General features: G+C 41.9%; 1 long non-coding RNA gene across 1 annotated transcript; it reads left to right on the forward strand.

Annotated features, from left to right (window-relative positions):
* Positions 1-3,543: 3,543 nt before the first annotated feature.
* On the forward strand, positions 3,544-15,448 carry LOC144329099 (uncharacterized). Its single transcript, XR_013394510.1, has 3 exons — positions 3,544-3,671; positions 12,050-12,109; positions 15,025-15,448. It is a non-coding gene; the product is annotated as an uncharacterized LOC144329099 (long non-coding RNA).
* Positions 15,449-16,122: the final 674 nt, after the last annotated feature.

Below are 16,122 nucleotides of genomic sequence, written 5' to 3' on the forward strand. Positions count from 1 at the left end.
GCACAGCGGAGACTGTAGTGTCTTTATGGGCTATAATTTCCATCATTCCTGACTGGCCATGGTGGCTGGAGATGATGGCAGATGTATCCCATTAGTAGCCAGAGAGCCACAGGTCCCCCACTCTGGTCTAAGGCATATTTTTAGAAATTTCATTTAAACTTACTTCCGCCAACTGTGTGTAATCAAAGGACCAATAAGTACTATGTAACCATAACGTATTTTAAAGATGGGTTCAAACTATTTTAGGAATATTTTTTATTTAAAAAACCAAACTGAACTTCCTCCTTTCCCCTTGAAACAAAATCAGCAGAGGGAAAAGAGTGCTTTTCTTTATCAGTACATGTCAGAGAGTGAGACTGTTTGCGTAATAATTACAATGCAATGAGTTGGTACTATAATTAAGTGCTGCTATTTTTATGTATTGATGAGATACACAAGCACTTTCTTAAATGCTCGATGACTAGAAAATACAGGATTTCAATGGTATATTAAAACCCAGAAGAGCTAATAATAGAAGCAACAGCTGGAGCAGAGAGATGGTTTCAAAAGGGAACAATTGCTTTAAAAACTGGATGATATATCATCATATGCAGCCCTACCCACAGCATGTTTATAAGAGGGGAATGCAAGACAGATTTAAATATAAAATTGATTCCCCCCCAGTTTTTAAGAGCCAGTTACTGTTACCACTGACACAAATGGTCAAAACACAGGTGGCATTTTGGACTGTTATTTGCCTTGAATATGGATTATTATATTCCTCCTTGCCTGAATTATGATATCCCTCTTTGTCTTGCAACAAATATTTCATCTTACTATGTTGAAAGAAGTAGTTTGAATATTCCCCCCCCCCAAATGTTTTAGGTACAATAAAATATTGGTTTGTTTGATTTTATAGTTCCAACGCTTATATTTTGTTGAAGGTGGCAGACACCCCTGCTATTCACCTTAAAGGTTCCCGTATAACTGAGCTAGGAAAAAACCTTTTCTGAGAGTCATGTCCAGTTGGGATAGAATGAACAATTGTCAGTTAGTATGCAGGGGCGGGGAGGAAGATACATCATGCAGTGATGTGGACAAGGGCCTTTGTGGTTGTGGCACCCTTGTGTATGGAAGGCTCTTCTCTGTGATGTATGGTTTATTTTTTCACACCTGAAGAAAATGTATCTCTTTGCCAAAAGGTTAATCAGGTCACAGAGAAGAGCATCCCATAAGCAAGGGTGATACAACAGAGCTGACACATTTTTCATTCTCTCCTTAAAGTATTATTATAATTATATTATTATTGTTTTCCATTATAAAATCAATACACTGTTTTCAACCAATTGGGATTCTAATAACTGAGTCACGTGAAACTCCGCAGGAGAAGAAATATGATTTATACAGTGTTTTATGTGTTTTGATGGAAGATGCATTAAAATAGGCAATGACAAACCTAGACAGCATCCTAAAAAGCAGAGACATCACCTTGCCAACAAAGGTCCGTATAGTAAAAGCTATGGTTTCCCCAGTAGTGTTGTATGGAAATGAGAGCTGGACAATAAAGAAGGCTGATCGCAGAAGAATTGATGCTTTTGAATTATGGTGCTGGAGGAGACTCTTGAGAGTCCCATGGACTGCAAGAAGATCAAACCTGTCCATTCTGAAGGAAATCAGCCCTGAGTGCTCACTGGAAGGACAGATCGTGAAGCTGAAGCTCCAATACTTTGGCCACCTCAGATCCTGAAGCTTAAGCTCCAATACTTTGGCCACCTGGAAAAGACCCTGATGCTGGGAAAGATTGAGAGCACAAGGATAAGGGGAGGACAGAGGACGAGATGGTTGGACGGTGTTATCAAAGCTACCAGCATGATTTCGACCAAACTGTGGGAGGCAGTGGAAGACAGGAGTGCCTGGCATGCTCTGATCCATGGGGTCACGATGAGTCGGACACAACTAAACGACTAAACAACAACAACACATTAAAATAGAATAGATCAGTGGTTCCTAGTTAGCTAAGTGCTGCAGTTTTTCCAAAGCCAAGCCATGCTCCCCCTACTTTTGAAAATGTTTATATCTCTGTGATAGTTTTTGTTATGTGAATGGTGCTACTATAGCCTCCAATATCCCAGTACAAAACTGGAATTGGTGTCTTCTGGGCTCCCGCACAACTCACATAACCTGTGCGAGAGCACAGCCCCTCAAAATTGGGTCTCCTGGACAGTTGACAGGTACGTGCCATGGACCCTCTGGGTGGGTTATACGGATCCCCTGGGGTCTGTGGACCACCAATTGGGAATCACTGGAATACAAGATACAGTCTTTACTGCATAATACAGTCGTTTTTAATGTTAAAGTCAGTATAGGTTAATGTCTGCTGCTTAGAAGATGAAAAGAGAACCTGCTTATTCTTGGAACTCCTTAAACTGGTTTATTTCTCCAAAAGTACACACATCCTTCTTGAAGAAGCTAGGCTTTAGCTTGCATGGTAGTATAATGCAAATGAGCAATACTTGTCAAGCAGATGTGAGATGTGCTCATCAGATGTTCTAAGCTCCTTATGTTAGCACAAAACTGAGCATTCAGTCTCTAAGCAACAGAGTGAACACTGATACAGAATATTGCTCATCTTAAAGATGAAATTCAGGCATTTGAGAATCCTCCACTGTGAGGGTTACTTTTCATAAAACATACGCACAAGGCTAAACAAAGTGGTGCTCTGACTTATCTGGAAGTACTGAAATAATAAATGAACCAAACGGATGTCATCTTTAAATGGGTCCTTGACAGCACAGCTGCAGAAGTCTGGAGGATCTAAGGATTTCTAAACATGCTTGTTAAGTATGAAATATAGAGCGACAAAAAGCCAGGATCTACCATACATATGAGCAGTAAATGAAAAGTGGAAGGGAGTGTTTAGCAGACATGACGATGGAGTCAAGGAAGCGGTCAGAAGCAAGAAGCCTTCCTTCAGAAAAGGGAAGTCTTGTGGCAATGAGGAAAACAAAAAATAACACCAACTGTGGCAAAGGAAATCCAAGCAGAAAATAAGGGATGCAAAAAAGAAATTTGAAGAGCACATTGCTAAAAACATTTTTTGTTGTTTAGCCGTTTAGTCGTGTCCAACTCTTCGTGACCCCCTGGACCAGAGCACGCCAGGCACTCCTGTCTTTCACTGCCTCCCGCAGTTTGGTCAAACTCATGCTGGTAGCTTCGAGAACACTATCCAACCATCTCGTCCTCTGTCGTCCCCTTCTCCTTGTGCCCTCAATCTTTCCCAGCATCAGGGTCTTTTCCAGGGAGTCTTGTCTTCTCATGAGGTGGCCAGAGTATTGGAGCCTCAGCTTCACGATCTGTCCTTCCAGTGAGCACTCAGGGCTGATTTCCTTCAGAATGGAGAGGTTTGATCTTGCAGTCCATGGGACTCTCAAGAGTAAAAGCATAGAGGCCAACAACAACGTTAACAAAGCATCTAAATACAGAAGCAACAGGTTGCCAACATAGCTGTTATCCCCGATTTACCACCAGAGGGCGTGAAATCCTCTTGGTTCCAGCATCTACCGGGTCCTGGTTTTTAAATGGCCGGGGTTTTTCATGCCATTGTTTGCTATGCTGAATTGTTATAGTTTCAAATTGCATTTATTTTATTGTAAGCTGCTCCATGAAGAATTTCTTGCTGTGAAAAGTGGTGGGTAAGTACCAAATAAAAAAGAAGTACCGTGTAAATAAGAAGTCCCCACCCCCCACCCCCGGTTTCACCACTTGCCCTTCCCTGCTTTTGAGGAGTCCACTTGGCAAAAGGAAGAACAAACTGGGTTGTACTGACCTCTAGTGGCAACAGAAAAATCTGCTGCTGCGGAAAGTATTCTTTGCGTTTTGAGCAAAACAATGTAAGTGTAACTAACTAACAAGTTATTAACAGGGGAATGCATGGCAATTGCCAACCTCTGACCACCCCCCACTCCTCATCTGGGTAATATTTTACCATTTATTTTATTGCAATGTCGTTTTCATTTATTTATTAATGCATCCATAACCCTTTATTAGGGACACGGGTGGCACTGTGGGTTAAACCACAGAGCCTAGGACTTGCAGATCAGAAGGTCGGTGGTTTGAATCCCTGCGACAGGGTGAGCTCCCGTCGCTCAGTCCCTGCTCCTGCCAACCTAGCAGTTCGAAAGCACATCAAAGTGCAAGTAGATAAATAGGTACCATTCCGGCGGGAAGGTAAATGGCGATTCCGTGCGCTGTTCTGGTTCGCCAGAAGCAGCTTAGTCATGCTGGCCACATGACCCGGAAGCTGCATGCCGGCTCCCTTGGCCAATAAAGCGAGATGAGCGCCGCAACCCCAGAGTCGGTCATGACTGGACCTAATGGTCAGGAGTCCCTTTACTTTTAACCCTTTATATAGCTTGATCTCAAGGTGGGTGCATAATTCATTTAAAGCAATTAATCATGTCAAACAGCACTTTTAAAAACACACACAGGCACACACACCCAAGCAAAGCACAATATTTGGCAGGCAGCTTAACAGAACGCAGATGGCTGAGTGAAAAACAAGCTCTTAACCCTTCACTAAAATGAGTCCAGAGTTGATACCAGGCAGAGGGGAGGCTTTTCCATAGCCAAGGCCCTCTCCCACATCTCCCCATAATGTGCCCATGTGGAGCCGGTGACCCTCTAGATGTTGCTGGACTCCAACTCCCATCAGCCCCCGTGAACACAGTCAGTGGTCAGGGGTGATGTCACTGGGCAACATCTGGGGGGCCACAGGTGAGCCACACACACCCTTGCCCCAATATGTAGCTTCTAACAGGAGACACAGAGAAGATTCTTGCAGCAAATCACAAAGCTCAGACACAGAGGAGAGACGTGTTATGTACTGAAGTTCTCACCCTGGGCCAGCAGGGGGATACTGTAGATAGTTTTCACTCAGGTCCACATAAGCAAATAAGGGAATGAAAGTGACGTTCAGTGATTGGATAGTTACAGAAAATGGTTACTGTTGCGTTCTAGTGGAGCTCTATATAAGCAGGCTGACTGAGCTCCTCAGTTCAGTTCTGTTCCAGCTTACAAATAAAGAGCTGCTTTGGAAGAATCGCTGTGTCATCTGATATGTTCACCCACAACTTAACAAGACGCTTTTGTTATCACTTGCCCCTTGAAACCTGGATCAGCAACAAATTGGCAGCCGGCGCGATTCCTTTTGAAACCAGTGTTATATGGCTGCTGCAAGCTGTTCCGCTGAGCAGTGTATCTCCCACGCTCTGCCCTAGTTACAGCCATTGCGTCAGCTTCGACAACAGCCCCATATAGAGCACTTTACAGCGATCTAATTGTGAAGTTACCAGAGCATGCATTCCAGTGGGGAGGCAGACCCTGTCCAGGAACAGCCATAACTGGCAGACCAGCCAGAGTTACTTTGAGCCACTGATGGCACTTAAGCCTCAAGTGGCAAGGCTAGATCTAAGAGTACGCCCAAACTACATGCTTGCTGCTTCAGGAATATAGCACAGTCCTGTTTAGATCAGCTTACCTACCTGGATAGCCACATATAAAAATAATGTCATAAACAAGGCTGGATTAAGACCTTTTAGAGGTCCAAAGCACTTAAAAGATTCTGGTGCCCCCATATATATATATATCTAATTCAAAATATAAACAATAATAAACCATAGAATAAAATTTTATTTTTCAGAATGAAACAAAACCTGGAAAATAATGTTTATTTTTGTATACTTTCACTTTATTTATATTTGGGGGGAAATTATACTACTGGTGCACCATATGGTTCATGGTAAATCTGGGAATCAAAAATTTCTGTGGTGGCCCCCCCTTCCCCCGATGCCCTAACTACGTGCTTATTTTGTTTAATGTTTCATCCAGCCCTGGTCATAAAAAAGGAAGAGCTTGGTTTCATGAAGAAATGTTAGCAAAGTCTCTTCGTAAAGTGTCTGGCTGAAAAACATATATCATATTAAAGATGTTCTCATAGAGTTGGTCCCACTGACTGTAATATGACTTATTTCCTAAATCAAGGTACTTCTAATAATAGCCTCAACAGTTGTGGGTGGGGTTTATTGGGGGGGGGGAGTGTCACAACAGCAATAGCAAGAGTCTATGGCGCTCCAGGCACTTATTCAGGGTCTGTGGTCCTTTGGAGAATACAGACACAAAGGAGACTGTTGTAGCTTTAAGAAATATGGTTTCTTCACCTACTTACACCTTCAGTCTGCATTGAGGGAGTCCAGATCTTACAACATGGTCTTTTCAAGAGGGGCTTGTCCCCCACAGCTGTGCAGCCAGCCTGCTCAAGATGGATCCCAGTCTCTTCTTCCCAGAACACCCCACTAAAAGTTATTTATTCCCTGTCACCTCACACCCAGTTACGCTAGCAACATCTGTCATCCCAGGCCAAAGGATTCCTGTCATGATCTGCTCTTCATTAGGTCACCCAGGCTGCTTTGCATAAACCAGCCCAAGGATTCTGTATCTGGCACAGATCTGCACTTTATACTTTCATCCCTATCCCAATTAATCAAAATCCTACAATTTATTAATTTCTAGGGTTTAGGGCCACCCCCCAAAAAACCATCTATAACAATATTATCCACAAGGCGGTGCTAGTGTTTTGTTTTCTAGGTACTGTAATTGCATGCATTCACCAAAGGAAAATAAGAAAGAAATAAGTAAAGTCTAACATTAAGGTGCGCAAGCATTGAACTCGCACATTCACGGCATCTGACCCCTGGGGCAATGGATCCTGACTCATGCCTAGGGACTGATTCAGTTTGCATTTAAAGGTGAATTTATTGTAACTGCACTTGCTTTTGCTTTTTTTTTTATTGGGTTTTATAAACAAGAATAATGTTATACGGATAAGTATACCAAGTTTTCTCACGTCATTAGTATATCACAAAAATAGCATAATAAACGTGTAAAAATATCTACAACATATGTTTCATTATTAGTGATCAATATATGGATTCTTCGTTTATCAATTGGTTTAAACAATTAGGAAGAAGAAGAAGAAGAAGAAGAAGAAGAAGAAGAAGAAGAAGAAGAAGAAGAAGGGAAGAGGGGGAGGGGGAATGCCAAGTGGGTGGGGGGTTGGTTGGTTATGCTTTTATTATTCTACAGTGGGTACCTCGGGTTACAAACACCTCGGGTTAGAAACACTTTGGGTTACAGACTCCGCTAACCCAGAAGTAGTACCTCGGGTTAAGAACTTTGCCTCAGGATGAGAACAGAAATTGTGCGGTGGCGGCACAGCGGCAGTGGGAGGCCGCATTAGCTAAAGTGGTACCTCAGGTTAAGAACAGTTTCAGGTTAAGAACAGATCTTCGGAACAAATTAAGTTCGTAACCAGAGGTACCACTGTAGTTAGTGTGTGTGAGGGGTTGTGTCAGTGTTACTTGTATGGGTTCTCTTACTATTCACTACAGTGGTACCTCGCAAGACGAATGCCTCGCAAGACAAAAAATTCGCTAGACGAAAGGGGTTGTTGTTTTTTTGAGCTGCTTCGCAAGACGATTTTCCCTATGGGCTTGCTTCGCAAGACGGAAACGTCTTGCAAGTTTGTTTCCTTTTTCTTAACACTGTTAATACAGTTGCAACTTGACTTCGAGGAATTAATTTCGTCTTGTGAGGCACCACTATAGTTGTATTTCCTTGGTGGTGAGAGAGGTTGGGTGTGGCTTAGGTTGTGGTTGGTTGCCTTTGGTTGGCTGTAGTGAGTATTGTTTTTGTCTGTGAGCAGGGTGTGTATGTGTATTTTTGGATCAGGTTAGCCAGATTTATTCCTCAACAAATTAGACCTCCACAACTACAACCCTTTGTGGTGACAAATCAACAAAGACCTGAAGAGACGGAACAATACCAACTTTGCTCTCTCAGACAAAATAGCCATGACCAAAATGATCACCCCCACAAAAATTAACCTACCTATTCCAAACACTCCCAATCTGGATTCCCGTAGATGCACTTTCTGATGCAAACCAAAGCTCAGCCATCCTTTGGAATTCACATTTCCACAGATTTTGGAATGCAGCTCCCCCAGTTAAACAATGTGCACAAAAAGGCATGTGCATTTGTGAAGTGCACAAATACAAATATATTAGTGAAAATTACCTGGGAAAAATGTCTTCTGTAGTAGGAGGGGTACAACTGTTGGTGGCAATACGATTTGCAGTAATGTGTATATTAGGCAAGTTTGCATACAACAATGTGTATATCGGGGGGAGGGGGAAAGGCATCAAAAAGATGGTGAATTTTCATGAGAACTTTTATTTGAAAAAGAAATAAATCACAAGCTTATGCAGAAATGTGGAGAATTGACGCTAAGATTGGGAAAAAATGAGAAACTGACAGAATATGAAACTGACAGGTTCAAGCATTCCTTATCTAGGGAAGTAGATAGTTACTACACTCTCACATTCTTAAAATATTATATGTACTTATAATGGTGCTGTTAGGGACGCGGGTGGCGCTGTGGGTTAAACCTCAGCACCTAGGACTTGCCGATCGTCAGGTCGGCGGTTCGAATCCCCGTGGCGGGGTGCGCTCCTGCTGCTCGGTCCCAGCGCCTGCCAACCTAGCAGTTCGAAAGCACCCCCGGGGTGCAAGTAGATAAATAGGGACCGCTTACTAGCGGGAAGGTAAACAGCGTTTCCGTGTGCTGCGCTGGCTCACCAGATGCAACTTGTCACGCTGGCCACATGACCCGGAAGTGTCCGCGGACAGCGCTGGCTCCCGGCCTATAGAGTGAGATGAGCGCACAACCCTAGAGTCTGGCAAGACTGGCCCGTACGGGCAGGGGTACCTTTACCTTTTACCTTTAATGGTGCTGTTGCAAGAGGTTATGAAAACATTTACCCTTCTTTTTGGAGTTGTTCCCTTAGGAAAATTTCTGGCTTAACCCCCCCCCCCAACCCTTGCCTTTCTTTTATACATTTGAAATCTACTGCATTGCTTTTAAGCCCTTGAAGCCACATAGTGTATGTGTCGTTATAAATTATCCACACATGTTTCAATGTGTGTACAATTATGCACACATTTCCAAGGTGTGAATTCTGGCTTACTGCTGGTACCCAGGCTAAAGGCTTTTGCTACCAGCTGCTACCAATCAGTGTGGAAAATACTGTGGCTTCCCATGTTTCGGAAACGTAACTCTAACCATGAGACTCTATTGCTCAAGGCAGTGCCTTCTCTGCTCACTTGGCTGTGTACCCATTGATCAATTTAAAGCAACTCTCCCAAAGAATCCAGGGAACTGTAGTGGGTGCTGGGAATTATAGCTCAGTGAGGAGTAAACAACAGTTCCCATATTATTATTGGGCTTTAAATGTATGGTGTGTATGCAGCCACGCATCACAGACTATGAATACAGATGATGGCCATTTTAGCAAGTAATGTGCAGGAAAGCATCACCGCTTGATAAGCTCCACCCCCAAAACTTAACCACACCCTTAGAATTTATGGCAGAAAGTATAGCATCATATTATCATTAATATAGATGTCCACACAAAGCTTACCATTTGGCCAGCTGCTCATCTTGTTTAGCGTCCCATGTGAATGCAGGGTGGGCGCAAAGCCAGGTTGAAATTGTCCAGAATCTCTGGAGCATGCCTGCGAAAAGAGGCTCTATAAGGCAATGTTGCTGTTTTACGACGAATATACCGAGGCAGAAAGCTGAGGAAGGGAAAGCTGATCAAGTGATAAATTGAAGGTCTCGCGTTCAGTAAACAGCTAACCCCATAAATGAGAGAGAGGGAAATGCAAGCCACGGGGGCTGAAGCTACTTTGATTTTTGACATTTTCAAGTAATAGTGGCCTTATTACGTGACATAAGTAAATCTAAGTTGGAGTTTCTGTGACCTGGGCTTGGCCCTACATTCATACAATCATTCAGTTTGTATCCTGCCCTTGCTCCCAAAAGATCTGAGGGCGACAAACACATCAATAAATAAAATAATGATCATAATGATAATGGTAATAATTTAAGCATTGTAAAATCTAGGACTGAGTACTGGGTTCAGCTGTGGGCCAAGGCAAATTGGGCATACAGTGGTGCCTCGCAAGACGAAAATAATCCGTTCCGCGAGTCTCTTCGTCTAGCGGTTTTTTCGTCTTGCGAAGCAACCCTATTAGCGGCTTAGCGGCTTAGCGCTATTAGCGGTTTAGCGACTATTAAAGGCTTAGCGGCTAAAAGGCTATTAGCAGCTTAGCAGCTTAGAAAAAGGGGGGGGGGCGAAAAAAATTTGCAAGACTCGCAAGACGTTTTCGTCTTGTGAAGCAAGCCCATAGGGAAAATCGTCTTGCGAAGCAACTCAAAAACGGAAAACCCTTTCGTCTAGCGGGTTTTTCGTCTTGCGAGGCATTCATCTTGCGGGGCACCATTGTATTTGGAGGGAGTTGGGTATAGGACACATGGATCATTGCAAGTTCAGTCCACATGTATTGTAATGTGCAGGCAGCTTAGGCTTGCCATACGTCAGGGAAATTCCTGACATGTCCTGTTTTTCAGGTGTAAAATTGGCATTGGCAAAATGTCAGGGAAAACCTGGGTGCATGGCAACACGATGGAAAAAGCACTGGAAACAGCTCAAAAACTTAAAAATCACAATTTTTGGGTTAGGTGTTCCCCCAAAAAGCTTAACAATTTTGGTGGGTTTCCTAAAAAGAAGCTCAACTTTGCTGGTGTTAGGAATTTTACTTTTTGAAATATGGCAACCCTAATTCAGCTGAGTCAAATGCTACTCAGATACCTCTGTCCCCTTATTTCCTTTCTTTTTCCCCTGTGGGTGGGAATCGCATTGATTCCCATCCTGTTGCTGAGGAAGAGTGCCAGGATTTAACTCCTGACATGCTGAAATCAATGTGGTTGACTAGAAATGCTTCCCTTCCGTTCTCTAAAATCAAGAATATGGTTATGCTTATATAAGGTGATGCTTGATGATAGCTGTGTGTTTTAAAATCTTTATAAAAGATGTTTCTAACTATATTCTCTCTCTTTCTCTCTTTTTAATGTGGCATAAAACTTCCCATGTCCAGGCACGTCCCATGAGGATTGTTAGCAAGATTTCTCCCTTGTGAAAGTTTTGGAAATGTACACTGCGTCCCTTTCTTTTTATAGGATGAGCTCAATATTCATACACACTTTCATTACGGAGACATTTGTTTACGATCCTGCTAGTTTTTTTTTTTTTTAAAAAACCTTTCCTTATCCAACTGTTTAAATTGGTGTTTATGGAATAAGGGATTTAAAAAGTTGTCCTGGGACATCTGCGCTTTATCATGCCTGCAGCTCAAAGCAGTGCTATTACTGGCATTAAAAACGCCACTTTTCACAAACACAGTGAGTAAAATTCTGCTTGAGATTTTATAGGCATGCAAGCTCACTGAATCCGATTTTTGTCTTCAAACGTGTGGAGATTTTAGTGGTAAACAGAGATGGTTCACGTAGGATGATTACGACTCCCTCCTTCATTATCCATAGCATACAGACCTTCTGGTTTTTGTTTTTGTTTTATTAAGCACTTTATCGAGAAAACACTTTGCGATAAGCACTGCACAGCATATGTTTACGTTACTGTACAAACACTGTATGCTTATGCACCAAACTCAAGAGTTTGTAGAGGGTTTTTCCTAGTTACAGGTTGCCTTGCACCTGACAACGGTTCAGACAGCAAAGGTGAGCAAGATGGGCCATTAATTCTATACTAGTTTTAACTCACAGTTTATTATAGCTTATTAAACATCATTAAGTTCAGAAGAGGAACAGATACTTCCACAGTAAAAGGAGAACACCACAGCCCTGGTGTGTGCTTACACTGTTACTGCTTGACTAATTAATTGCTACCTGCACATTGTAACTCAAGAATAGCTGCTTCTGATTGAGCCCTCTGCAGAATAGTTCCAGGGCTTATTCCTCTTGGGATTTCAATCTATTCTATGTTGAACTTTAAGAATTAGAATAAGTACTGTTTTTACAAAGTGACAGGCTGGTGTGTATTCAAGTGTGCTATTTATTTATTTACCGGTTTGGGTTCTTCTTCTTCTTCTTTTTTAGAAACAACACCCGACATTGAGCCACCAAAATAATAATAATAACAACAATATCTTCTACATGGTATGTACGCTCATAGAAACACCTACATAGACACAGTCAAATGCAGAAGAAACTAATGCACTGCTAAACGGCCTCGGTCCAGTATACCTGAAGGAGCGTCTCCACCCCCATCGTTCAGCCCGGACACTGAGATCCAGTGCCGAGGGCCTTCTGGCGGTTCCCTCATTGTGAGAAGTAAGGTTACAGGGAACCAGGCAGAGGGCCTTCTCGGTAGTGACGCCTGCCCTGTGGAATGCCCTCCCAGCAGATGTCAAAGCAATAAACAACTATTTTACTTTTAAAAGTCATCTGAAGGCAGCCCTCTTTAGGGAAGTTTTTAATGTTTGATGCTGTACTGTTTTTAATATTCAGTTGGAAGCCGCCCAGAGTGGCTGGGGAAACCCAGCCAGATGGGCGGGGTATAAATAATAAATAATAAATTATTATTATTATTATTATATATAAATCCCAAGGGGGTGGGGGACAGGGAAAAGGAGGGAGAGAGAAAACATTAAAGCAAAGAAAAGAGAGATATTGTCCATTTACCGCTCTGAAATGCTGCAAATAAAACAGAACAAACACACTTATATGTTGTTAATTAATCAGCCTTCTGTAACCACTTAAAAAAAAAAAAGGGACGCGGGTGGCGCTGTGGGTAAAACCTCAGCGCCAAGGGCTTGCCAATCGCATGGTCGGCAGTTCGAATCCCCGCGGCGGGGTGAGCTCCCGTCTTTCGGTCCCAGCTCCTGCCCACCTAGCAGTTCGAAAGCACCCCTAAGTGCAAGTAGATAAATAGGTACCGCTTTATAGCAGGAAGGTAAACGGCGTTTCCGTGTGCTGCGCTGGTGCCAGCTCGCCAGAGCAGCTTCGTCACACTGGCCATGTGACCCGGAAGTGTCTCCGGACAGCGCTGGCCCCCGGCCTCTTAAGTCAGATGGGCGCACAACCCTAGAGTCGGACACGACTGGCCCGTACGGGCAGGGGTACCTTTACCTTTACCTTTAACCACTTAAAAGCCATATGCTGGCAAGTAAACGCGTGTGTGTGTTGTGTGTGTACACACACACACTGTTTATATATTTAATTCAGATAAGCTTGCAGTGTTCCATATCCTCCCATACGCAAAAAATCAGTAACGCCAGTTTTCTTCCAGTTTGCTGCTATCCACATTTTTGCAGCAGTGGATAAAGAAAATTTGCGGCCACTTCAGGATTAGTATCACTAATGAAGTTCTTAAGATAACGCAAATTTGCACCACACTAAAGTTATCATGGGACGCAGGTGGCGCTGTGGGTTAAACCACAGGTTTACCCTTTACTAAAGTTATCATATCGGAACATCTCTGCACAGTCTTAAGAGGTGTGTTAGAAATACAAAATACCAAAGAAAAACTGATGAGCTATGCAGAGATGGCGAAGCTAACACACAGACTTCGGGAAAACGACAATAGGGATTTTGAAAAAGAGTGGGAACCTTTTATATTATATTTGCGGGGGGGGGGGGAGAATACTGACCTGATGGTAGGATTTAAATAAACACTCACAACCTTTTGGATAGGGAATAGATATTGTAATAAAAGGGAAAATATGATATTTGTAGAAAACAGCAGAACATACTAATGAGGTTAATAAATCAGAAATAGAAGTTGATGGAAGTCCAAAAGGGGGGAGGGAGAGATGTTTATGTAAGCTGTATGTTATAAGTACATTTGTAATGAGAGAAAAGAAAATTTAAAAAAGAAAAAAAAAGAAATACAAAATACCGTACAGGTAAGGTGTTGCCTTTCACTGGTTTTCAAAAGGCTCCGTAGCAAACATCTTGAGGTATTCTGTGTGTTCTAAAAATACAAGATGCTCTCTTATGTACAGTACTCTGTATTTTTTACTTTATTTAATTCAACAGGATTTGTCTCACACCTCATCATCCATAACCTCTCAACTTATCAGCTAACATCTTATACTCCAAGAGACCATTATAGTTTTGCCTAATTGCTATGGGGCGTTTTTTTTTTGCAACTGCAGATGACATTGCAAACAATAAAAATAAGTTTTAGTAAACTATTTCTGGATGATTAGGCTATAGAGAACCACAAAGTAGCTTTGGGTTATGCGATAATGTACATAGTGAAAACTTTTGCCATTTTATATACAAAATTTTAATCAGGTAACATCTGTGCTGGGATCTGAAGATGATCCCATATTACATGTTAACTGGAAAGAATGTAAAGTATTGAGATTATTTTTGAGACCGCCTTCAGGAAAAGGGACAACTACAGTGGTACCTCAGGTTACATACGCTTCAGGTTACAGACTCCACTAACCCAGAAATAGTACCTCGGGTTAAGAACTTTGTTTCAGGATGAGCACAGAAATCGTGCTCCGGCGGCATGGCGGCAGCAGGAGGCCCCATTAGCTAAAGTGGTGCTTCAGGTTAAGAACGGACGTCTGGAACAAATTAAGTACTTAACCCGAGGTACCACTGTACTTTGAATCTAAAGGCTAGTGAGCTTCATTAGTAGAGATGGAAGTTGGGAAGAACAATCCCTTCTTCTTCCATACCACTTATACATCAAAATGGCTGCACACCCATGACAGAAGGAGTGCATCTAACCTCTTTGTTGAACATTCATCCTAATTTGTTTGCATGGAGGTTAGACACCACTGGCTATTTAATGAGTATTCATCATGATTTGTCTGCATGGAATATGACGTTGCATTAAAGTGCCGTATTTTTCCGTCTATAAGACGCCCCCATGTATAAGATGCCCCCTATTTTTGGAGGCTCAGATTTAAGAAAATGGGGGGAGATGGCCCAGAGTATAAGACGCCCCCTATTTTTTTTTAGGAGAAAAACCTAGTCTTATACACGGAAAAATACGGTAAGTGTTACCACACATTTTCCAGTGCATTTTCTCATCACTTTTCTTATCACAAAAGGTCTGATCTTTTCGAGAAGTGAAGCTGATAGATTACATGGAATTGGCGGAAATGAATGGCAGAATCCGAGACCAGGGAGAAGAGTCGGTGGAAGAAGATTGGAAAAAATTTAAAGTATATTTACAGAAACATTGCAAAATTAATGAATGTTAGAAGGATGCTGGAATGAAGTTACATGGTTTTAGTAGAAAGGTTATAAAGAACTAAGTAAAAATGGATTGTTAATGGGTCAATGTGTAGAATTTAAGGCCAAATTGTGTTAAGATAAATTATAGAACAAAAATTGAGAAAGATGGAAAAGATTTGCTGAAATAGCTATTTGAATTAGAATACAAAAACGGGAGGTGTGAGGAGGTCGATGAAATAAGTAAATGAAAGATAAAGATATGGAAATACTGGATATGTTTTTAAATGTTTTTGTTTTTCTTATTGTTTTGTTGTCCTTTTTTATTGTGCTTTTTATTTTTGAAGTATTGTAATTTTTTATTGTCTTTTTTCTTTTTTCTGTAATTGTTAAACCTTTAATAAATATCATTAAAAAAAAAGAAAAAGATCTTTTCGAGAAGTGGGTCTGTTGCGCAAGACCTGGTGTAACTCTCTTTTCCACAGATGGAATAGCACTTAAACAGCTTCCCAAGACCACTCAGCCAACGTACCTCAAGCAAAGGGTTGCACCCTGTTATTTCAGAGGGTGATTAGTTTCAGTAGTTTAGTAGTCTCTATTGTCCTTCTGCCTTTGCTGTGCTTTTTTATTTTTACTGCTCTTTTTTATGCTCTAGTGTTTTATGATTTTCTTTATTGTATTGTTTTCAGAGTGCTGTAAAGCAACCTTATGGATCTGACTCGAGTGGAAAGGCCGGATATAAATGTTTCCACTAACTAAATCATAAATATCTCCATAATGAGAGTCAATTAAACGAGCAAGCTGACGTTATGATGTGAGAACCGCTGCTTCTGAGCATGAGGTGTTGTGAAATGCCCTGGAACCCAGAGGAGAAAGCTGCAGTGTGGAGATTAATTCCATTGCTCTGCTGTGGTAAAAGGTTTAGAAAAGAGCTCATCTGTCAAGTAATGGATAAGTGAAATGCCATGTCACGT

This window comes from Podarcis muralis, chromosome 10, assembly GCF_964188315.1.
Source record: "Podarcis muralis chromosome 10, rPodMur119.hap1.1, whole genome shotgun sequence".
In the NCBI taxonomy this organism is placed as follows: domain Eukaryota; kingdom Metazoa; phylum Chordata; class Lepidosauria; order Squamata; family Lacertidae; genus Podarcis; species Podarcis muralis.